The following is a 20,379-nucleotide window of genomic DNA, read 5'->3' as shown; positions in this document are numbered from 1 at the left end:
ATCTCAGGGAAGAAGGCTGTAATAAACTCTGATTCCCATTTTAACCTATTAAATTGCTAGAGTTTAAAGAAGTATTGGTAATCATTGCTGTTTGCCAGTGCCACAGTTATGATCTGACCTCCCAGGCTCTTAGCACTGTGTACATAAGTTACTCAGCTGGTTTTCACATCACATCTCTCACATTTCCTGTCTCCATTCTTTCAGTAAATGTCTCAACCAACCTCTTACTGAAAGATCTCCTACACTTGCCACGATGCCTTTGTGGAGGGCTGCTGTGCAGAAATGTATTGCTCTCCCCAACTATAGTCTAGGACCAAGATCAGCTGCAGTTAGAGCTGGACATGGGTCTGACACAGACCAGATGTGGGCCTGTCACAACACTATCGACTGGGATGATTTGGAAAAGTTCTTCAAAGTGCATTAGACTTTTCACAGGCTTTGAAACAGATCCATATTTATAAGTATCTTCTTGCACCTTGTTCCATTTGACTTATGGCACAGACACAACCTGAGAGTACTGCAGATAGATCCTATTATTGGAGTACACTGGCCAAGAGAACTTCTAAACCATTTCAAGCTGCACACAGGTAAAAGAATGTCCCATCACACACAGCCCTGACAAGTTATCTAGGGTTAAATATATCCCTAATGGCTGCTTGCTGAGACAAGGAAATGTCATGCTAGGCTGGCTGAGATAATATGTTTATTGGGATCCCACCCTCACCTATCACCCCCCTCTGCTCCACTTGCTGGCCCCTGAACACTGTCCACAAGGCTCCAAAGCCACTTAATCGAGGCTGTCCACAAGAACTGATGATTTGCTTTCTCATTTCCAATGTTAATGATCAGGACTTGATTATGTTTTAGTCAGATCTGAACACCATAACAGCTACAAACATAATCCAAATATTCAGTATGCTTTATTTAAAAAATGCAGGGAATTTCTGGAGACCAGACAGCATCTTGGTGAACTCTGATGTAAAGTTAAAGCTGTCAGAGAGAAAAGAAGGTGTGTTGTTAAAAGGGTAGGAATAGTTGGTTTCCACAGTGTACGCTGTCTTACTGCCTAGTAACTCTTTGTTCTTTGGATGCAAGATATTGCTCTTCATTCTCTTATCAATTGAATCCCTTACACTTTTCTTCTGATGGACAAGGAAGTATTCCTGAATCATGTTCGATCTCACCATAAGACCGTGAGATCCACTCCCTAAATAACAAAGGAGCTGCACTGACCTCTTTCCCTTTATTGATTCACATGATATCTGCCATAAAGCAGCCTCTGTTGAAGAAGAATCTACATAATACATCCATAGGCTAAAGGAAATTTCCACAGACACTAAGAACAGCAAAGAAAAATATGCTTTCAGATAACAGTGCAAAGGGCCAAGACAATTATTTTTAAAAGCTCTGAGTCCTGATTGAGCTACTGAGGAGCTTGAATCCTCATTGTAAGCTACATGTTTCATCCCTATTTACTATTAAAATGAATCCTAGCTTCAGTCACCATTTCAAATTGCTTTTAACACATTGTTATTCCTGCAAAATAAGTATGTGCATACACATGCAACCTAGAGCAACGTGGTTGCCAGAGAACAGTTACCAATATTTTGAAGCCGCTTAAAACATCAAAATTTACTTTCACAGCTTATTAGAACAGCTTTATTTTTCTAACTCTAATGTCTTAATGCTGACAAATTAAGTATCTTCCCATGCTTAGTTAATTAGTAAGGTGCAGAGTAATATGTTTGATATTCAAAGCCAAAAACTTGTGAATTTTGACTCAGAGGCGTGGCAGCTATCCAGAATGTAGCATAGGCTGAAACTACCCTGTAACAGCATCCTTCTGCTATAGATTTTATTTTGTATTTCTGTCTGATTACTTTTAACGCACATGGAGTATTTAACTTGGCCTCTCAGTTTCAATGTGTGGTCAGCTTCCATGGGAGTTTAAATACTGGATTTTACTACTAGATTTCCTCAGACAGCTCTCCCTTTATGTATTTACTACCAATGTTAACATAAAGGTAAGAGTTAAAAACATAAGTAATAGTACTTTCCTTAATCGTCTTCAATCATCACAGCTGAAGCACTGATGGGATGTTGTCCTGCTTCTCAATGCTACAAGCTAAACGCAATACTGAGGAGGTGTTTCTATCATTAGTAAAATTCTTATCAGCACTTCTTTGAGGCCACAAACTGTATACTCGCAAAAACTCAACTGGACGGTTAATCGTGACCAATACATGGCTTCAGTATAACAGAGGCGAGTCTTACTATACTTTGTCTTTGTTAGCTTTTTCTTCTTTCTGTTTCCTGTAAAACCATTTCACAAGCTCTTAGGAATTTAGGATTTTATCACAATAAGTACTCACATCAGGGTGGGATACTTGAACTGGAATGATTTAACGCTGCTAGTAATACCAGTATTAACAATATTTCTTATCCAAAAGGTATCAAGGAAAAATAATCTCAGAATATCTTTGGACAGCACATAAATTAGGTGGCCTCCATGCTATGTAGCATGTTCAGCAGTGACCTACCAGTGTTTACAGAGCACAGAGAAGGATTCACCATCAGTTTACTATATTTTGAGGTCTGGACAATAACATGGGATTCATGACAAGTCTTCAAAGGAATTCTCTAGCAGCAGCTTACAAAGTGGGAGTGCGATTTATGCAGACACTTATTCCTTCTTCTAATGTTCTTGTTTAAATCCAGCTGAGCTGGAAAAAAAGAAAAGAATTTTTGCTTTAGATTATATTTACTTGGAAACAAGTAGAGAGGAAGCCAGCAAACTAGAGAAGAGACAGAATCTTAAAACAAAACAACAACAACAACAAAAATACATCATAGGACTTTCAACATCTATCCATACAATAGAAATTACAGGGTTTTAATTTTTAGAATCAGGTGAGAGATATTTCCCATTTCCTGTAATCACATAAAATTCAGTTATTTTCTTTGAACCCTAAATCTCTAGTACATATGACTGGAAGCACTGCTTTAAAATTGTGTATTCTTCAAGCCAGCGTCTTGATCAAAATGAGGCTTACGCTAATAATATTTGGTCCAACAAATATGCATCTTTCTCTCCCATTCACCACATAACTTCAGCCCTGCTGTAACACAACCCCAGTCCCACCCATCTAAGGCAGTTCTCGGCCCCAGCTGGCTATTTATCCCATCCCTTACATATGCTCAGCTGCAGCATAATTATAGGCCAATGTCTCTGAGCTGCACATGCTGTAAAATTCACGAGCAGATAGTTTGCAAATATATGGCTGGCTATTTAGAACAGAATAATCTTCTCTGTTTCTGTCAACGTGGTTTACAATTAAAATATTCCTCTGTCACAACTTACCAGGAGCATTCAGGAATTTTCTTGTGCCCTTGCTAATAATAAACAGGTGGATGCAATCATTTCAGATTTTCTTTCTTTCTGGTGGGGTAAAATGCTCTGCATAACAAGCTCACATAAAATTTAAAATGCACAGAACAGAACTATAAGTTAACTTTATTGTCTAGATTTAGTGTTAGCCCATTGCACTGAAAACGATTTGCATACATCAGAGATTCCTGGACTGTATGTGTCCAGGTCACTTATTCATTATTATAATTTATTTCTAGCACAGCAATACCTAGAGGCCCCAGGGAAAGGCAGTTATACATACATGCATATAATGAAAACACAGTTCTTGCCCTGAAGAGCTCAGTGTAGAATTGCCTACCTGGTACAACAGCACCCCATGCAGAGGTTTCAGGTTGCCTCCAAATGAGGTGATACTTTTATGTACCATAGAATAATGCTATGCACAAATACTCTGTCCTGGAAACTGTATGGTTACATCTCCTCAGATATCTATGCGGATTAAATTCACTGTAAATAAAGTATGAACTGACAGTTACAAAGCTTCTAGTTTTAGATAATTCTGAAACTGCATTTTTCCACAAAGACCTATTCTTTAATTTTTTTTTGCCTAGATAGTCATAGGAAATATAACAACACAAGGTTTAAAACTGAAGCTCTGAAGAGAATTCAGGGGAGAAGGCATAGATTTTTTTCCATGATGAGCGCACTTGCCAAATTGGGCTAATATTTCTGGAGAACAGACTAAGTAAACTTGTATGAGAAAAAAAATAAAAAAAAAAAAAAAAATTACAAGAAAGAAAAGCAGCACACAAACTTGCAGTGCAAAATCAATTTATTTCCATTAGTATATGTGCATTTATTTTTTGCATGCAAAAGTAGTCCTGATTTGAATTAATTTTTCAGTGTTGTTTTGAGATACTTACAATATCACAATCAAATCAGGGCTAGGTGCTTGTTCTTCTTTCAGATCTTTTCTTTTCTTGTTGATCTTTCTGGTGGTGGTTGTTCGTTTTATTTCTGGGTTTTTTTGCTTGTTAGTTTGTTTTGGTTTTTTTTCCTCCTTATTAATAAAGAAGTATCTACCTACAGGCAGGAATTAGTGCAAGGAAATCATATGGTTGGTGCTACATAGGTGGTCAGATTGCATTAACACAGTGGTCCCTTCTGACTTCACAGTCAATATTAATATTAAGTTAGAGGAGAAGGGGGGATAAAATTTGACTATAGGTGTAACTGATTTTTTCAGGTCAGAAATAAAATAAAATTGGAACAGCAAACATCACTTATGATCAGCATGCTTTATTTTTTTTTCATTTTATAATTTGTAGTGAATTGAAACTATTTAGTTCAGGCTGAGTATTTGCATCAACCTGTAATAATCTGATTAAATTCATTTTCAAACACATTTAATATAAGCATAAGTAGGATTAATAGAATCCTGGAGGAGATGTCAAATTAGCCTTAGGAAAGGTATGGTTTACAGGTTTCTTGGTTCCTTTGAGGAAATTGCTGTCAGTGTGATTGTCTAATCCCTTTTCTATCTCTGTATGTCCATGTGGATTACATTCATATTTCAGCAAATATATAAAAAAAGAGCAAAATACTTTGTTTCATACTTCCGAGAGCATATTAATTTTAGATTTGAGAAGGCAAGCGTGAACTTTAGATTTAGTATACACAATCAGTGACAATATGGAAAAAGAAAAAAAAAAATCAGGGTATCATAGAAAAATTAAATTACATTTTAAATTTTAAATTTTGAGATAGGAAAGGACCTCTGGAGATTCAGCCCTGCTGCTCATGCAATGACACCCAGAACAGATTGCTCAGACCCATGTCCTGGTGGCTTTTTAAGGTCTTCAAGGCGGAAACTCTATAAAATCTCTAGCGGCACTCAATCACCTTCCATTTAGACATTTATAAACATTAATAAGACCACCATAGGACTCCTCTTGTTCAGACTGGATAGTCTCAGCTCTCTCAGCCTTTTAACATAGGACAGGTGCGCCAGTCTCTTCACTGTTTTCATGACCCTACATTGGACTCTCTCCAGTATGTTCATGTCTTTCTTAAGTTGGGGAGTGGGACAGAACTTGACACAATACTCCAGCTGCAGTCTCAACAACACAAAGCAGAGTAGGAAACACCTTAATTATGCATTAAAAAAATAAGAATTTTCATGATGCAATATTTTGTTCTACTTTGGAACAAAGAAAATGGACATTCTGTGGGACTGCAACAACTTTCAGTTATGACTAACTTTTATTTAGGTTTTCAGTCTGTCATTTCTCTAATATCTCACTCTTCTGAGGTATTTATTATAATCAAAATTTCAAGGGATTTTGAATCCTTTCCCTTATACAAAGAATTCAGTCTGTCTCTTCCAATGCTTGCCATATTTCAAATAAAATTGCCATGCAAAAAATAAATAAATAAATGAGAATGGAGCACAAAGGGTAGCTTAGGATCTTCCTTTTTCTTCTTCTGGCTGATTTTTTTTTTTTTTTTTTTTTTTTTCCCCCAAAGTTCTTAAAACCAGTTATCATGCTGTTAAACTTTGGAAAAGCACTCCTAAATAATTTAGAAAGTTAACAGTTTTTTAGTATAATTACCATAATTATTTTCTTTTGTACATGAGAGTGAACTAAGAAATAAGTATCTTCTAAGTCAATAAATACCTTGGCCTGAAGCCCTGAAAATTTGGTTGTCTGTGAAGTGTTTATCTTACTGAAATCTTCTTAGGAAAACAAAATAATTATTACTTAATGATAGCACAAACGAGTTTTCTCTTTCAATTACAAGGCAAACTGCTTTAAATTTTTCTGTTTCAGAGAATCATCTCTTGAATCTGGCTGGAAATAGATGAGTGGATGTGCACATTTTTTTCTTCCTATAACTCATAACACTAGTAGCAACACAAGAATTAGTCTCTGTCCCCATGAGCCCTGCAGGAACCACTCCATTGCTGTTAGTGAATCAAGCCCCCAGGGAGAGAAAGTTCCCATTTACTAATAAGATTTCAAGGGTCACCAAGGGAAGACTTTTCATTATAATGGTCTTGTTTTTTTGAGCATCAGCAAAAGACTTTCCAAGGTGAAGTACTGAGAGATGCAATCTCTTTCTAATCTGTAGGAAATGCCTTTTTCTGTTATTAATAGTGCTTCCTCAACATAAGGTAACACTCTGGAAAATACATATCACGTGCCCATATTAAGTAACTTTTCAAAATCCCGTTGACATCCATGGCATTTGGGCACGTCCTTAAAGTAAAATTATAGTTTCTTATTCCCTCTGAGAAAAGGAATTACTCCCTGACTTAAAGAACACTATGCATGCACACTGTTAAATAATATATTAAGTTCAAGACTTTCAGAAAGGTATGGTAAATAATCAGCTCATTCTCTGTGCATCCTTCAAATCTTCATATTCAGCGTCATCGCTATTAATGTCTACTAATCATGAATTCATAAAATAATTAAGGTCAGAAGAGACCTCTGGTTGTTACCTGTGAAATGCAGACTTAATTAAATCAGGTTGCTTAGGACCTTGTACAGTTGAGTTTTTCTATCTGGAAAGATGGAAATTCTATTATTATTTTCCTTATTATTATTGTTGTTCCTAATCAAATTATTACCTGAGGGGAAAGAAAGAGAGGAAGCAAATTTGAGATTTCCTAGACATCCTAGAAACTCTTGGTTCTTTCTGTAAATGCATTGTTCTGCCTAAGATGCAGTGAACTTTCACTACTACAACTGATACATACAATATTATCATTTGAAAGTATATGGTGGATAGCATCTCCAACATAATTTTTTTGCTTACCGCTTTTTGCTCTTCCTTCTCTATTCCAGGTAAACTGGGGAGGGATACAGGAGGAGAAGGGGACAATGACAATCAGAAATATCAGGAGAAGATGGGGTACTGAGTGGTGGCTGTTTTGAGGCTGTGGTGGATGGGAGTCTGGCTAAAAGTCAATGACTTATCCAAAAACTACATTATCAAGTGGGGATTTCATGCTCTTCAGTAACCTAACATAGAAACTATCCACTGTTTCTATTTCTTTAATTCTTACTGCTATGGATTTTCTAATTCCAGAAATAAGGTTAGTGAGGCACTGGCACAGGCTGCCCATAATGGTGATGGATGCCTCATAATTGGAAACAAATAAGGTCAGGCTGGATGAGGCACTGAGCACCTGATGGAGCTGGAGGCATTCCTGTGTATTGCAGGGCAGTTGGGCTAATTGGCCTTTAAAGGTCCCTTCCAACTCAAATGATTCTATGAGTCTACAAGAGTAACTTTAAAAGTTATTTTGGTATAATTTCTTTTATCCTAAAATTTGGTGAATTTTTACATCAGTGTGCAATAATTTCACTTCTGCAATCTGTGGCTCTGCTAATTGATTAATTTCTACTCTGGGAGTAAAAATTGCATTTTGTTAAACTGATGGAATTGTCCTGGGAACAATTTTGGTGCCCAAGCATTTCTTGACCATGAAGATTAAGTAAAAGACATACTTTCTCTCTTGGAGAATCAGGGAGTTAACTGTGTAAGAGCAAGCTATTTCATGCTAGTAGGTCTGAGTGGTGAAGAACAGTCAATAGTCACATTTAATTTACTTGAATAGAGCATCTCTCTGCTATAGCCTCCTTTGTTATTTTAAATTACTCAAGAAACATGTACTCCACATAGACCTGTAATATATCTTGTTTTCCAAATCCATGGACAAAGATTGATGGACATTTAATTTCTGACTTTTGTATTTTCTTGTATTTTCCAATTGACATATGAATTATTTTCTACTTGACTCTATGTAGGTATATCAAAAAGTGTAGTAAAAATCTGATAAAAATTTAATCGTGCCCATGCTCCTGTTGATAACATCTTCCCATTATGTCATATATAATCCAATACATGCTTGTTTATCCTGCTTAGCAGAAGACACTTGCAAAACAGAGATGTACAGTCTTGCAAGATATTGAATGAGGAAATCATGATGCTTCTATGCCCTCAGAAGCAAGAAAGCTGTTGGAATCAACATCTCTTGGCAGGTGATATAAAGAAAAGGAGAATGAAAAGGAAGAAGATTTGAGAGATAGATTAAGTTATAAACACTGCAAAAGTTTCTATAATAGAAAATCTAGCCACTGCTTTGCATGGCTCTATTGTGAGTTGTTCAGGTCGGCATTAAACAATATAAGATTAAGTGCTCGTCAGATGAACTAATGAGTTTTGGATTGATTTCTGTCTTCTGCAAAGCTACTAGCATTTTTGACAGGTATGATTTATAGAGCATTCTTTGGGCCTGCTCATGAGAAGAACTGTTTATTTTTGTTGATAGACAGGGATTCTAATGCTCCCAGTGGAGTGTGCAGATGGCAGGAAGGACAGTAATCTTTGAGACCATCTCTCAATGTCTAGAGTATGTCTTTTATAAATTTCTAATCAAGATCTCAAGAAACTAATGTGAGCAGGCTGCCTCTGAAATTGTTTTTGCGACCTCTGGCCAATGTAATTCTCCCTGAAAAATTTATGTCTGGTGTTTTTGCTGTTTAGTAAATGGAGCTTGTATAGGCAATCAAGGAACCATACTTTCCTTCTTAACTGATGTGACATATATACACAGACGCAGAGTTTTACACGTTTACAGTTCTATTCCCTCTGGCTTAGAAGACCTTTTGTATTATTGTTTATTTATTTATTTATTTGTTTGTGTTCATTTTGTGTCTATGGATAGTTAGTACACAACTATGCTACAAAAAAAAAAAATATAAAATCAGCCAGGCAGTCTGTGTTGGAAACCTAATGGAATCTCTAAGGCATGAAGATAATAAATCTAAGCAACTGCACCAGTGGATAATTTTTATTCTCATCTGCTCATCTTTCTATTGTCTGATTTCTTTTCTTCTAATTGTTCTATTTTTAATTACATTGCATCATCTTGCAGACAGGAATGTAGGCCATGTCCAAAGTGGCATAGTTACACTGGCTGACAAAGCTTTACAAATGTAATATAGACATTTATTTTATCATTTATAATTCTTAATTCTATTATAATGAAGTGTGTAAAATTCAATGAATAACATACCGATTGTATTAATTTAACCATCTAAAACTGATTATTGTCACAGCTTTTACAGGGCAAATAATGGTTACACTGCATTAAATTGATTCTGTGGTACACTTTTGAATCCAGTCCTTCACAGATCAGCTGTTAAAAAATTGGCTTCCTACTTAATAGGAAGCTGGACTTTTTGAAATGTAAGCTGCTATTTAATTATTCAGATACTTTTGTTGTTGTTGTTGTTTGGTCCTACTCAGTCAAATGAAAAGTCTCTCCTTTTTGTTTATATATTTATTTTTCTCCTTTTTCAATTATCTGTGTCTCTTAAATTGAACCCAAATTTTTCAGGTCTGTCTATCCCTGTACTATTCAGTATGTAAGATATTGGCCTTTCCCCTAGAAGATCTATAAATCTTGAATACAAGCTGAACATAAGCAGTTACATTTATGCTTTAATGGTCAGCAGAAACATAGAAGAGTTGACTTACATCTACTTTCAAATAGGCCTATGACACTGAATTGCTCTTGGCTGCAAAAGACATTTTTACAGGAGAGACAGAGGTGACAGGAGCTGTAGAACAGCTGTGCCTTTCTGAACAGGCATCTGCTGGGAAGCCCAAAAGACAACTGATATCTATTAAATGGCTGAACTGAACTCTGACAGTATTACTACTTACAGCACCCTAAAAGGCCCCTATTTTCCATTGTGCTATCCCATCACGGCCACCAAAAGCATACTTGTGATGGCAACAGTACTAACAAAAATGACCACACAGATGAAGGCCAAGTCAGGGAGAAGTCTTCAACGAAAGCAGTGAGGTCTGCCAAAGCAGCAGAAATAATCAAATTTGTGTAACTGTGTAATAATCAAAAATAATCAAAATTGTGTAACTTTCAGAAAGGAAAGAAATGCAATGTTTTCCAAATTGTGTCTACCGCTAAGATAATGTCCTACTAAAATAAGTTTTTATGCCTTCCAATAAGTACGTTTTGTATGTAGAAAAATCCAAGATTAAAATATTCACAGAACTGGAACAGACCGTTGCCACTGAAGTATCAACTTCAAAGTTATCCTTTTATAGATTCATTGGACACACTTAACCTGATGCCACAGTTGTTACTTGGCTTAAATAGCGTGCTTTGGCCTTATTATCTTCAATATCTTAAATAGCTTAAGAGTAATTTTGCCTCAGCTAGACAATGCAATGTCTTCTCACGGGATTTGATTGTGCAAACATCCCTTTACCCTCACTCCAGGGAGCTGCACAGTCACTCTGCTGATGTTCTAAGGGAATGAATTATATTAGTGAGGTATCAAATCTCTGTTAACAGACACAGTGTCTTCCAGCAGCATGTATAATCTAAGAGATGATGCTTCATGTGTGAGCATAACACCTCTGGTTGGTTAATAGCTAAGCAGAGTGCACACTCAGAGCCCTCCATGAATACAAAGTAGACATAATGTCAGTGTCCTCATTTATGAATGATAAGATCTTCTTACACTAAAGATTAATAGCCAAACTTGCTTCAGTTTGATTACTACTTTTTTAAACTTACATTGCAAAACTATCTATACTGTATCTGGTGGGTTCTCACCACAATTTTGTGTGGAGAAATTAATAAATCCTTACCTGTACTGAAAATACCTCACCAAGCCATCACAACTGCTTTTCCTATTGCTGAATGTTCAGCCCTCTCCTCCAATGACTGATAAAAATATCCTAATCTTTCTTCCCTTACTATGTTACTAAGTCATTACCTGTTTATAAATGAAATCCTTGCTATTGGTACCCCACCTCATGATTTTCCACATCACAGTTAGAAAGTCCACTCCACTTGTCCACTCCATTATCCATTTCTTCCCACAAAGTATCTATTTTTTTTTTCTTCTGTGCTAATGATGCCCTATCCTTTCATGCCTTGAGCAAATTTCATGAACAATCTCTTGTGCTTTGTGCCACAATTATGGTTGGGAAAAAAAAAGAAAAAAAAAAAAAGAAAAAAAAAAAGCACAAATCATGCCTCAGTCAGTAACCTATTTCTAGATTTCTAGCCTTTTAGTCATCTATAATAATGTCTTATATATATATTTACCTTTTTGAAGCTCTTCTAACTGTTCTTATTTCTATCTCCTCAGCAGTATCTTATGCGACAAAAAGAAATATTTGGCATTATCAGATTCACCTGTTGTTGTTTGATTGGTCACTTTTTAGGTTTCAGGGGTTTGTTTGTTTGTTTGCTTTGTTTTTCTTATGTTTTGTTTTGTTTTGTTTTGTTTTTTTTTAAATGCCAATCCTCTATGGAAATTCCTATAGTAACAATTATAGCAAGAGCTATTGAGATGAAACTGAAGTCCAGCTGATAACTTGTTTTTACTTTGCTAGTTATAGGTTCTATATAATTATTTGTTTACAATTTTAAGCAATTTGATTTACAGCTCTAGAAGATTGTCCATTACACCAATTATAAAAATGAATCTCACTTAATTCTATCTCGGTTTTGGTCATACCATTATTGCCTTCATAGCCATTTCAATAATACTGAAATGAGTGAAAACTGTAAAACAAACACACACACCACTGAAAACATCAAAACAGAATAATTTGCATTCAGTTTTTAGAGCCAGTAGTTGGCTTAATATAATTTTTTTTTTCTTTTCTTTTTTTTTTTTTTTTTTCCTTGAACATTGGAGAATTACGGATTGAGCCAGGTTCACGCCACCTTCTTCCCATAATTTTCACCATATGCTTGCAGGAGAATTCAGCAACAAAGAGCTGCCTGCCCTTCCTGATAGCAGTAGAATGAAGCAGATTTTTCTCTTCTAAGGGTGGGATGCTTTATGTCCCATAGCCATTCTATGTTTTTTATGATTTAACCATATTTTAAACCTCAGTAAGTAAACACTTTGGGTTCTGATTCTTTTGCAGCATGTTCCTTCAAAGTTCAGAGAATTACTTCAGGACTCAGAATGAAGACTCAGATTGCACCACATTTTTATTGACTCCTGCGGTCAGTAAATCTCCCCTCCCACAAATGAGTGAGTGAGCTCAGCACAAAAGCCATTTCTCACTACTGTTTTTCTTTGGTTTGATCTGTTAAGAGCAAAAGCTATTTTGTTTCCTATTTGGCCCCCGCAGGTTAAAAGGACAGACAAATCTGGGTGAAATAGTACAACTGTCATCTACTGGTTTCAAATGAGGGTCTTGGAAAGGATTATCCAGAACTTCAGGTGGCAGATTACCTTTCCTTGTTCTCATATTGTACATCAAAAATTAAGTTGTGGGTAGAAAAAATGCTCCAGAAGAAATAGTAATAAATTTGATGGGATATTGTAGGTAATCCAAAGTTCAGTTTCTGTCCTCCTACCCTGCTATTTGCACGCAGTAGCAAAAGAATCAATCCCTGTTTATTACAGATTTTTATTATTTCTGTGTGCATAGCCTTAAAAACTTGTAAATGTGTTTATTTCCTTCTCATTTCCTACCTGTGGCTTGCATCAGTCAACTGCAGTAGTGACTTATTCTAAAACCATGATCATTCTCTGTACAGTAGCTTTCCTGCTATTGCAGTGAAAGCAATGTCTACTTTCTTTCCTTGGGCATATGAAGATCTGATAGTGAAAGATGTTCCCTGGGACTAATTCAAACTCCATTGAAGCAGCTGAGAACCTTTCAGTTGAACTCAACATGCTCTTAATCAGGTGCTACAAGAGCCAAATTGTTGCATTATGGAACAATTCTCACAATTATTTCAACCCCAATTATGAAGCAGCAAATCATTCAGCAGTCATTCCTAATTTCTACAAACAGATTTGTTTATTCATCTCTTCTTCTTATTCTTCTTCAGATAGGCATGAAGTTGCCTATCTGAATCATATGTCAGGTCTTTTAATCCTTCTCTGTGGATCATGTCTCAGAGAGAAAAATAATGAACTGTGATAGGTTTGTATTTCCCACTCCTTTTTTCTCTTTGTTTCTTTTTTAATGGATGAATTCCTAAAAGTTTTTGAGTCATGAGCAGATCCCTGTAGAAATTTCATTTTTGTGGATTACAGTGTGATATGTCCGTGTGTCCTTTCTCTGTCACCTTCAAGGAACATTAAGAATTACATGATGCATGACAGATTATACTTATTCTGATAAACTAGATGTTTCTACTGCTGTACTTTGTAAGTGAGGCCAACTGTTCACAACAGCAGCATTTCTTACTGTCCAGAACTGAGTAGCTGTATGCAAAGTGCCAGATTAAAACATTCAGGTTATTCTGGGAATGGTGTGTAAGAATATAATTCAGCCCAGATCAAAATGATACAAGGAATACTTTTGCAAATCAACCCTTTAAGAGATCAAAAACCAGAATCTGTTAAAATCCTTTGAATACCATAACTTCTGAAGCCAGGGGAACACAGACTGAAAGACACCTTTAGAAGAATGAATAAATCTACAGAAGATTAGCTGGCAAAGATAGAGGAAACACTAACACAGTTTGCCTTGGGAAGTTGTAAATTCTCCAGCATGGGAGAATTTAAGAACAGCATCGGAGATTTTAAGAACAGATATAAAAACATATAACTGAAACGTACAGTCTGAACTGATATTTTTTGGTGCACAGAAATGGATGAGAAACCCTACTGAGACCATAATTAGCTTATTGTCTGTGGATCTAGGGTATTACAGATGTATGTTCTTAAAATCAGAATTTCATGTCACCCTGATGGGCAATAGGAAATCAGATAAAAGTATAGATCAAATTAGACTTACCAGTTTTGTTAAATATGTACTTAATTCTGTTGTATCAAAACACAAAATGACAGTTTTTATTTTAATGGATATTTTGCATAATGTGATTCATTTCAAGAAGAATTGCTTAATAATTATATATTTATTTTTCCAGTGACTTAATACTAAGATCTCGAAGGGAATTAAGGAAATATTTTGTCTACATATGTTAACTTCATATTACTTTGTAGATAGGGAAGAATGAATAGGAAAAATGAAGGCATTGTTTTTCAAATCCCTATGAATCAAACAGAACCCTGTATTAGCCTTTTTTTTTTTTTCTTTTTTAACATTGACAACTCATGAATGCTTGTGTATGATGTCAATAATTTGTGTCAATGAATTACTTTGAATATAGGCTGTAAAACCAGTATTGATAAGAAACCGTGTTCCATAAATATGTACAAAACAAGTTATTTAGAATATGAATACCATTACAGAAGAATGGGTTCTGTGGGTCTGGGGATTATGTACAACTTGTATGAGCTGGCATTAAAAAAAGAATCCCTTTCTAAAAGAGATTAAAAATCTGTTCCTGATCTTTGTGACTCAGAAGGAGAGACTGAGAACTTTCACCCTGATGATCTCACATCTGAACCAGAAGATACACTACATGTTGCATGTAATTCATTCAATAAAATGTCACCTCAGTCTTGGCTCCCATCTTCCAGTTCATGCCCTGCAGTGTAATCTATTGAAGCCATTAATTTCTACCGGAGTAAAATCATTTGTTATTTTTTGTTGTGAGGGCTCTTTGAAGTAGAAATGAAGGGCTACATGTGACCTAGAGAAAGTCTGTTTGATTCTTCTCTCTGCTACAGTGATGGAAAACAGACTAATTGTTAGGGTGTTTAGATTATATCTTGGTAGTGAATATAGTTTTATGAAGAAATTTAATCAACTAACCCCTGTTAAATATTTATTCTATTAAGCAAGCACCAAGTAAAAAATGAATGAAATCCCTTTTAACAGAATATAAAATAGCACATAGCAGAAAGGAATTTTATCATTAAAGATATAATGAGATCATGAACACCTCCAAAGGGGTGAGTTAATCAAATAAGGCCATTATATGACAAGCAGCCTGCCAGAAGAAATTCTATTTGCTGCAGTGTACAAGTTGCATTTGAGTCAATAATTGAGTCGCGTAACCATTCTACCAACCTTGTTAGAGAATGTCACACTCAGCTTCACTGATGAAGGAGAGCAAAAGTAGTTTGTATGAAAGGGGAATTCCAAGAGCTGAGCTGATTTTGGTTTTAGGGGTCATTACAAGAATTAATGACAGAGATACAGACTTTTCCTCCTGGTGCATGCTGTGTATTACACTCTTCCTGTCAAGCTGGTAGTAAAATAAATAATAACAAAATAAATAAATAAATAAATAAATATAAACATAAATATATGCATACTTGAAGAACTAGCTTTGTAGAGAGCATATAACAGAGGAGAATCGAGATTTGTATTCTTCTTCTGAAAAGGAAGACTCAAAGGCCATATCCCTGGTTGATCCAAAACATTCCAGCTGCACTGACTTCAGCTGAGCTCTGATGATTTAAACAAGCTAATGCTCTGTCTCACAGTATGTAATCTTTTCCCATTAATGTTTGCCTGCTGTGTCATAATGACTACAAAACACCCGACAATATCTAGACAGTGGGTGTGCTGTGACTGCCACTTACTACACGAATCATAATCATGCTACTGGTACCTTGTGCTTCCTCCCTTTATTTGTCATATCCATCTGGTGTCCCTCCTACATAGACTAAGAGTAGACACTATCTACAAGTGTAGTTCTCATCTTTCCCTGGGGCTGAAAAGACTGTCGCAGTAGAAACAAGCAAAGATCAGCATCTGATTTCTAATCATAACACAAAATACAGTAGAAATTTTCTCCCTATAGGAGCCCTTGTCACTTGGACTACATAATAAGTAGTGTTCTGTACAAGATGAAATACAAATTACTAAAATCAAACCAAACCAAAACAAAACAAAACAAAAAAAAAGAAGGATTAGCTTGTTATTTACAATTGAAATATCTTCTTCCAGCTGTAAATGAAAGAATGATGAGAAAATTCATATCATTATGAAGTATTACTTCACTACAGGTACTAACTGCTGCCAAGTTTAGAGCTGTAGAGGAGCATTCACGATGCACACTTAATCCTAGCAAAATTCATTAAAATTCATATTTTGAGATCAGTTCTCTGGTGAATAAATAAATAAATAAATAAATAAATAAATAAATAGCTGCTGGAGTAGTTTACCAGTCTTGGATAATTTTGACTTTTGAAAAATTCAAGATTTCACCACACTTTGTCTCTATTCAGTGTATTTTTGGTATAAAGAAAGTCTCTTTTATGTGTTCTTGCTACTCCTGCTGCCATGGGACACTCACCTTGGTTAGAAAAGCAGTTCATTTTGAATGTGAAAATGTCCCCAAATTGCCACTAGCAATGTGCCCACAATCCTCTCCCCAAAGGGAACAGTTTCTGTCTTCAATCAGATAAAGCTAATCAGCGCTTTCCCTTCAACTTTTTGTTACTTTGATTAGTACATTTTCGTGGTAAAATATACATTAAAGCAGCAGATAAGTTTATTTAAATAGCTTCCATGTGCAAGTGAGTCTTTTATATTCTTCAGTAAGAAAGTGTATTCAAAGAGGAACATTAAATAGCATCCAGGTAAATTATATAGCGAAGTAAATTATGGTCATGGAGGACAAGGAACTACATTGAAATGTGTGCTCTCTGGCTTAACTCTCAAGATGAAAGAACAGTGAACAGCTTCTGCATGGTCAGACTAGAAAGGATCCCACAAAGAAGGAGCAGTTTTTGTCTCAGGAAGTGGCTACATTATCTTCAAGTTGTGGGAGGTGAGAGCAAACAATATAAAAAAACAAAAACAGCAACAACAACAAACAACCCATAGGCCAAAATAAATTTAAATAATAACAACAGAATCTAAGACAGGAACTCAGTACTCAGAGCGTGGTGGAGCTGTCACAGGCTGCTTGGAGAAGCTGTGGATCCCTGACTATTCTCTAGGCCACATTTGATGGGACCCTGGGCAACCTGATGTAGTGACTATGGAATTCTGCCCATTGCAGGGGAGTCAGAACTAAGTGGTCTTTAAGGTCCCTTCATACCTAAGCCATTTTATTTTTCTATGATTCTGTGAAATTATTCTATTTCTCATACTGTGCATGTTCACAGGTATAATTATCCATATCATTCCAGTTTATATATGAGTTTTAATTGAAATCCAGATTGTGCAGATTACTTCAGACTAAGTTGGTCCACTACAGAAGATTTTGGGAATTATTTTATTAAAATCATTTAGTTCCTTAAGTTGGCTGAGATCTGTCCATAGGAAAATAAATTAATCATATGGTTATCAAAGTCAAAGCTGTCTAGATGACCTAGACCAAGAGACCAAGTAACACAGGTCCCCTTCTCAAATATTAGGGCAGAATATCAATGTGTTAAAGTGCAATATCACACCCCAAAGAAAATCATCAGATTGTTATCCAGGCCAAACCTTCAGTGGAATCATTATAAGCATGTCTTGTATTTCAGTCTTATGCCAAAATTTCTGTTGCTAGTGAAACTGTCTATAGACCCACACATTCAGCAGGCAATCTGACGGAGTACTACAGCATGCAGACATGGAAGGCTAAACAGAAGAGCTATGAATAAAGCAGGATCCTGTTCCCAAGGAACATTAACCGATACACACCTTGCAATCTGTGATATAACAGAATATTTAAAGACCAAAGTTTTCCATAGTTTTCATATGGGGCATGGGCAGAGAAAGGGTACATCTAGAAGAAAACCCAATGGAAAAGAAAATGTCATGACAAAGAACAAAGAAGGATATGGAGACCTGCTTTAATTATCTTAGGTTAGAGGACATAATTGGGTATTTTCAGTATGCTTCCTTTATGATCAAAATACACATTTTTATTCTACAAGGCCAGATATTTTGAGAGTCCCGATTTATTTACTTTTTCCTGTACTTAAAGCAGATTAATCTGGATTATTATATAGTGTTTTGATGTTTTCAGTCCTCACAGATTTCCAGTTTTCTTATGTCCATTTAGGAATCAAATTCTTAAGCTTTTCAAAGAGATCTGAAATCAGAACTTTGAATCGTGGGCCGTCTGAATCTCTTTGAGCTGTGTATTTCCACCTGATGGCCCTCAAAATACTGTAAATGCTGAAAAAGTTGAGGAGCACAGTTACAAGAATAAAACATTTTACGTATCATTAGTTTCTTTTTCCTGAGTTGGAACAGATCACTTCTGTCCTTTAATAATGTCGCTAATAATAGAAAGATATTTTTTCACAGTGCCATAAGTATTTGAAGAAGACAAATCACATCTCTACTTCTCTTGCTACTCAGCTGCTTTGAAGACTGAGTGCTAATGTAACAGGAGTACAACAGAACAGAAGCCATAGGGATAAGAGTTTCTGAAGCTAGAATAATTAAATAATAGCTGAAACAAAATTCCAATAAAGACTATTTCTAAGAATTCTCATATCAACCACTTTAAGTATGTTCCCGTGCTAATAGTTATTCATAATCCAAACAATCCTTCAAAGAATTGGAAGCTTATTGCACTACATTTTAATCAGTGTGTCAGTTCAACAAAGAAGATTCTCCTAGATGCCTGTAGCAACTTTATCTTGGGGATACATTAAAATTTAATAAAGTATTCTTATGGAATCAGTCTTTCAAAAAGAAATTTTAAGGCAACAGTAGAATCCTAATAGTAGTAGTATCAAGGCTAAACAGGTATGCAAATAGTTTCCAAAATGTGAGAACTATATCTATAGTCAGATTCGCCAATTCATTTATGACTGAGTAAATTTTTTATTTCACTGCGATCATCAATTAAATTCAGCATTCAGTGGTGCAAGTTGACGTATTATTCTGTCTTCTTTATATATATATTTTTTTTCATTTCACTTACTTTAATTACAGAATTAGATATAAACAATAACAGAATTTATCTCCTACAGATCTGTCGTTCTAGGAAAAGATGTTCACAAGGTTGGAGAACTAGTGGGTGCACTTGAAAATGTGACCTCAAGATCCATTAATCATGACAATTCTCTCTCCCTCTCTCTCTCTCTCTCTCTCTTTTTTTTTTTTTTTTTTAATTTCTGTATAATGATGTTTCAACAAAAAAAAAAAATAAAATAAAATGTTTTAGAATTGGTGTCAGGATTTGAGATGGAGCATCTGTTTGTCTCCAGATCTGAGTGCATTAATTTCTCACCATATTTTATAGTAAACGCTGTTTTGGGGTAGAAAGGGCTGGAGAGGGGAGGGGGGATGTTGTTCTAATTGTTTCTTACTCTCATCTCCTCAGTTTAGCTACACGAATAACTGAGTTAGTGCAGAATTTCCATAAAAGTGAAGAAGCAGGGAGGAAAAGCATGTGACAAGAATAATCTCCTAATAATCTCTAATAAGAAAAACATCAGATTCCACAGCTGATAATGGCCAATACCACAGGCCAATACAGCTTCCATGAAGCTACTGATGCTTTAGTGATAGAAAATGTTGTTTAACTTTCAGATTTGGGATAGAATGTGTAGTGCAGATAGGAAAGATTATGGGGTTCCTTCAAATGATGTTGAAAGGGTATTATGATCACAGTGTTAAATCTAAGCATATAAGAAGGAGTGTGCTGGCTCATGTTGAATGCCCTGGCAGCATAATCTCTGGTCTCTGAAAACATCCAAAAGTAGATGGATAAAAAAAAAAAAAGAAAATAGAACATTATTCTGCAAAAATGTTACAGCTTCCTGGGAGATCTTGTTCTTGCTCCCTTATCTGAATATGTCTTTTACTTAACAATCCTGGGCAGGTTTGCCTTCTATTAATAAATATCACCGATCATTTCTGAATGCACACAAAGCTTAAGCATCCACAACCCCCATGGAAAATGCAAGCAGAACTCAGACGCAGTAAAACAGCTATCACTTAACAGCATTATATCAGAGTAGATAATAATACTTACATGATAATAGGGTTCAGTATGGGAGTTAGGATATAGAAAATCAGTTTCACACTTGGTCAGGTTTTGAATGGATAGCAGAACAAAGATAATTTGCACCTTGGGGAAGTGTGCTTACTTGGGCTGTGCTGGTAGTCCA

Source organism: Coturnix japonica, chromosome Z (assembly GCF_054131305.1).
Source record: "Coturnix japonica strain WE chromosome Z, WE-NBRP24, whole genome shotgun sequence".
In the NCBI taxonomy this organism is placed as follows: Eukaryota; Metazoa; Chordata; class Aves; order Galliformes; family Phasianidae; genus Coturnix; species Coturnix japonica.
Note: the sequence above shows the minus strand (reverse complement) of the source record.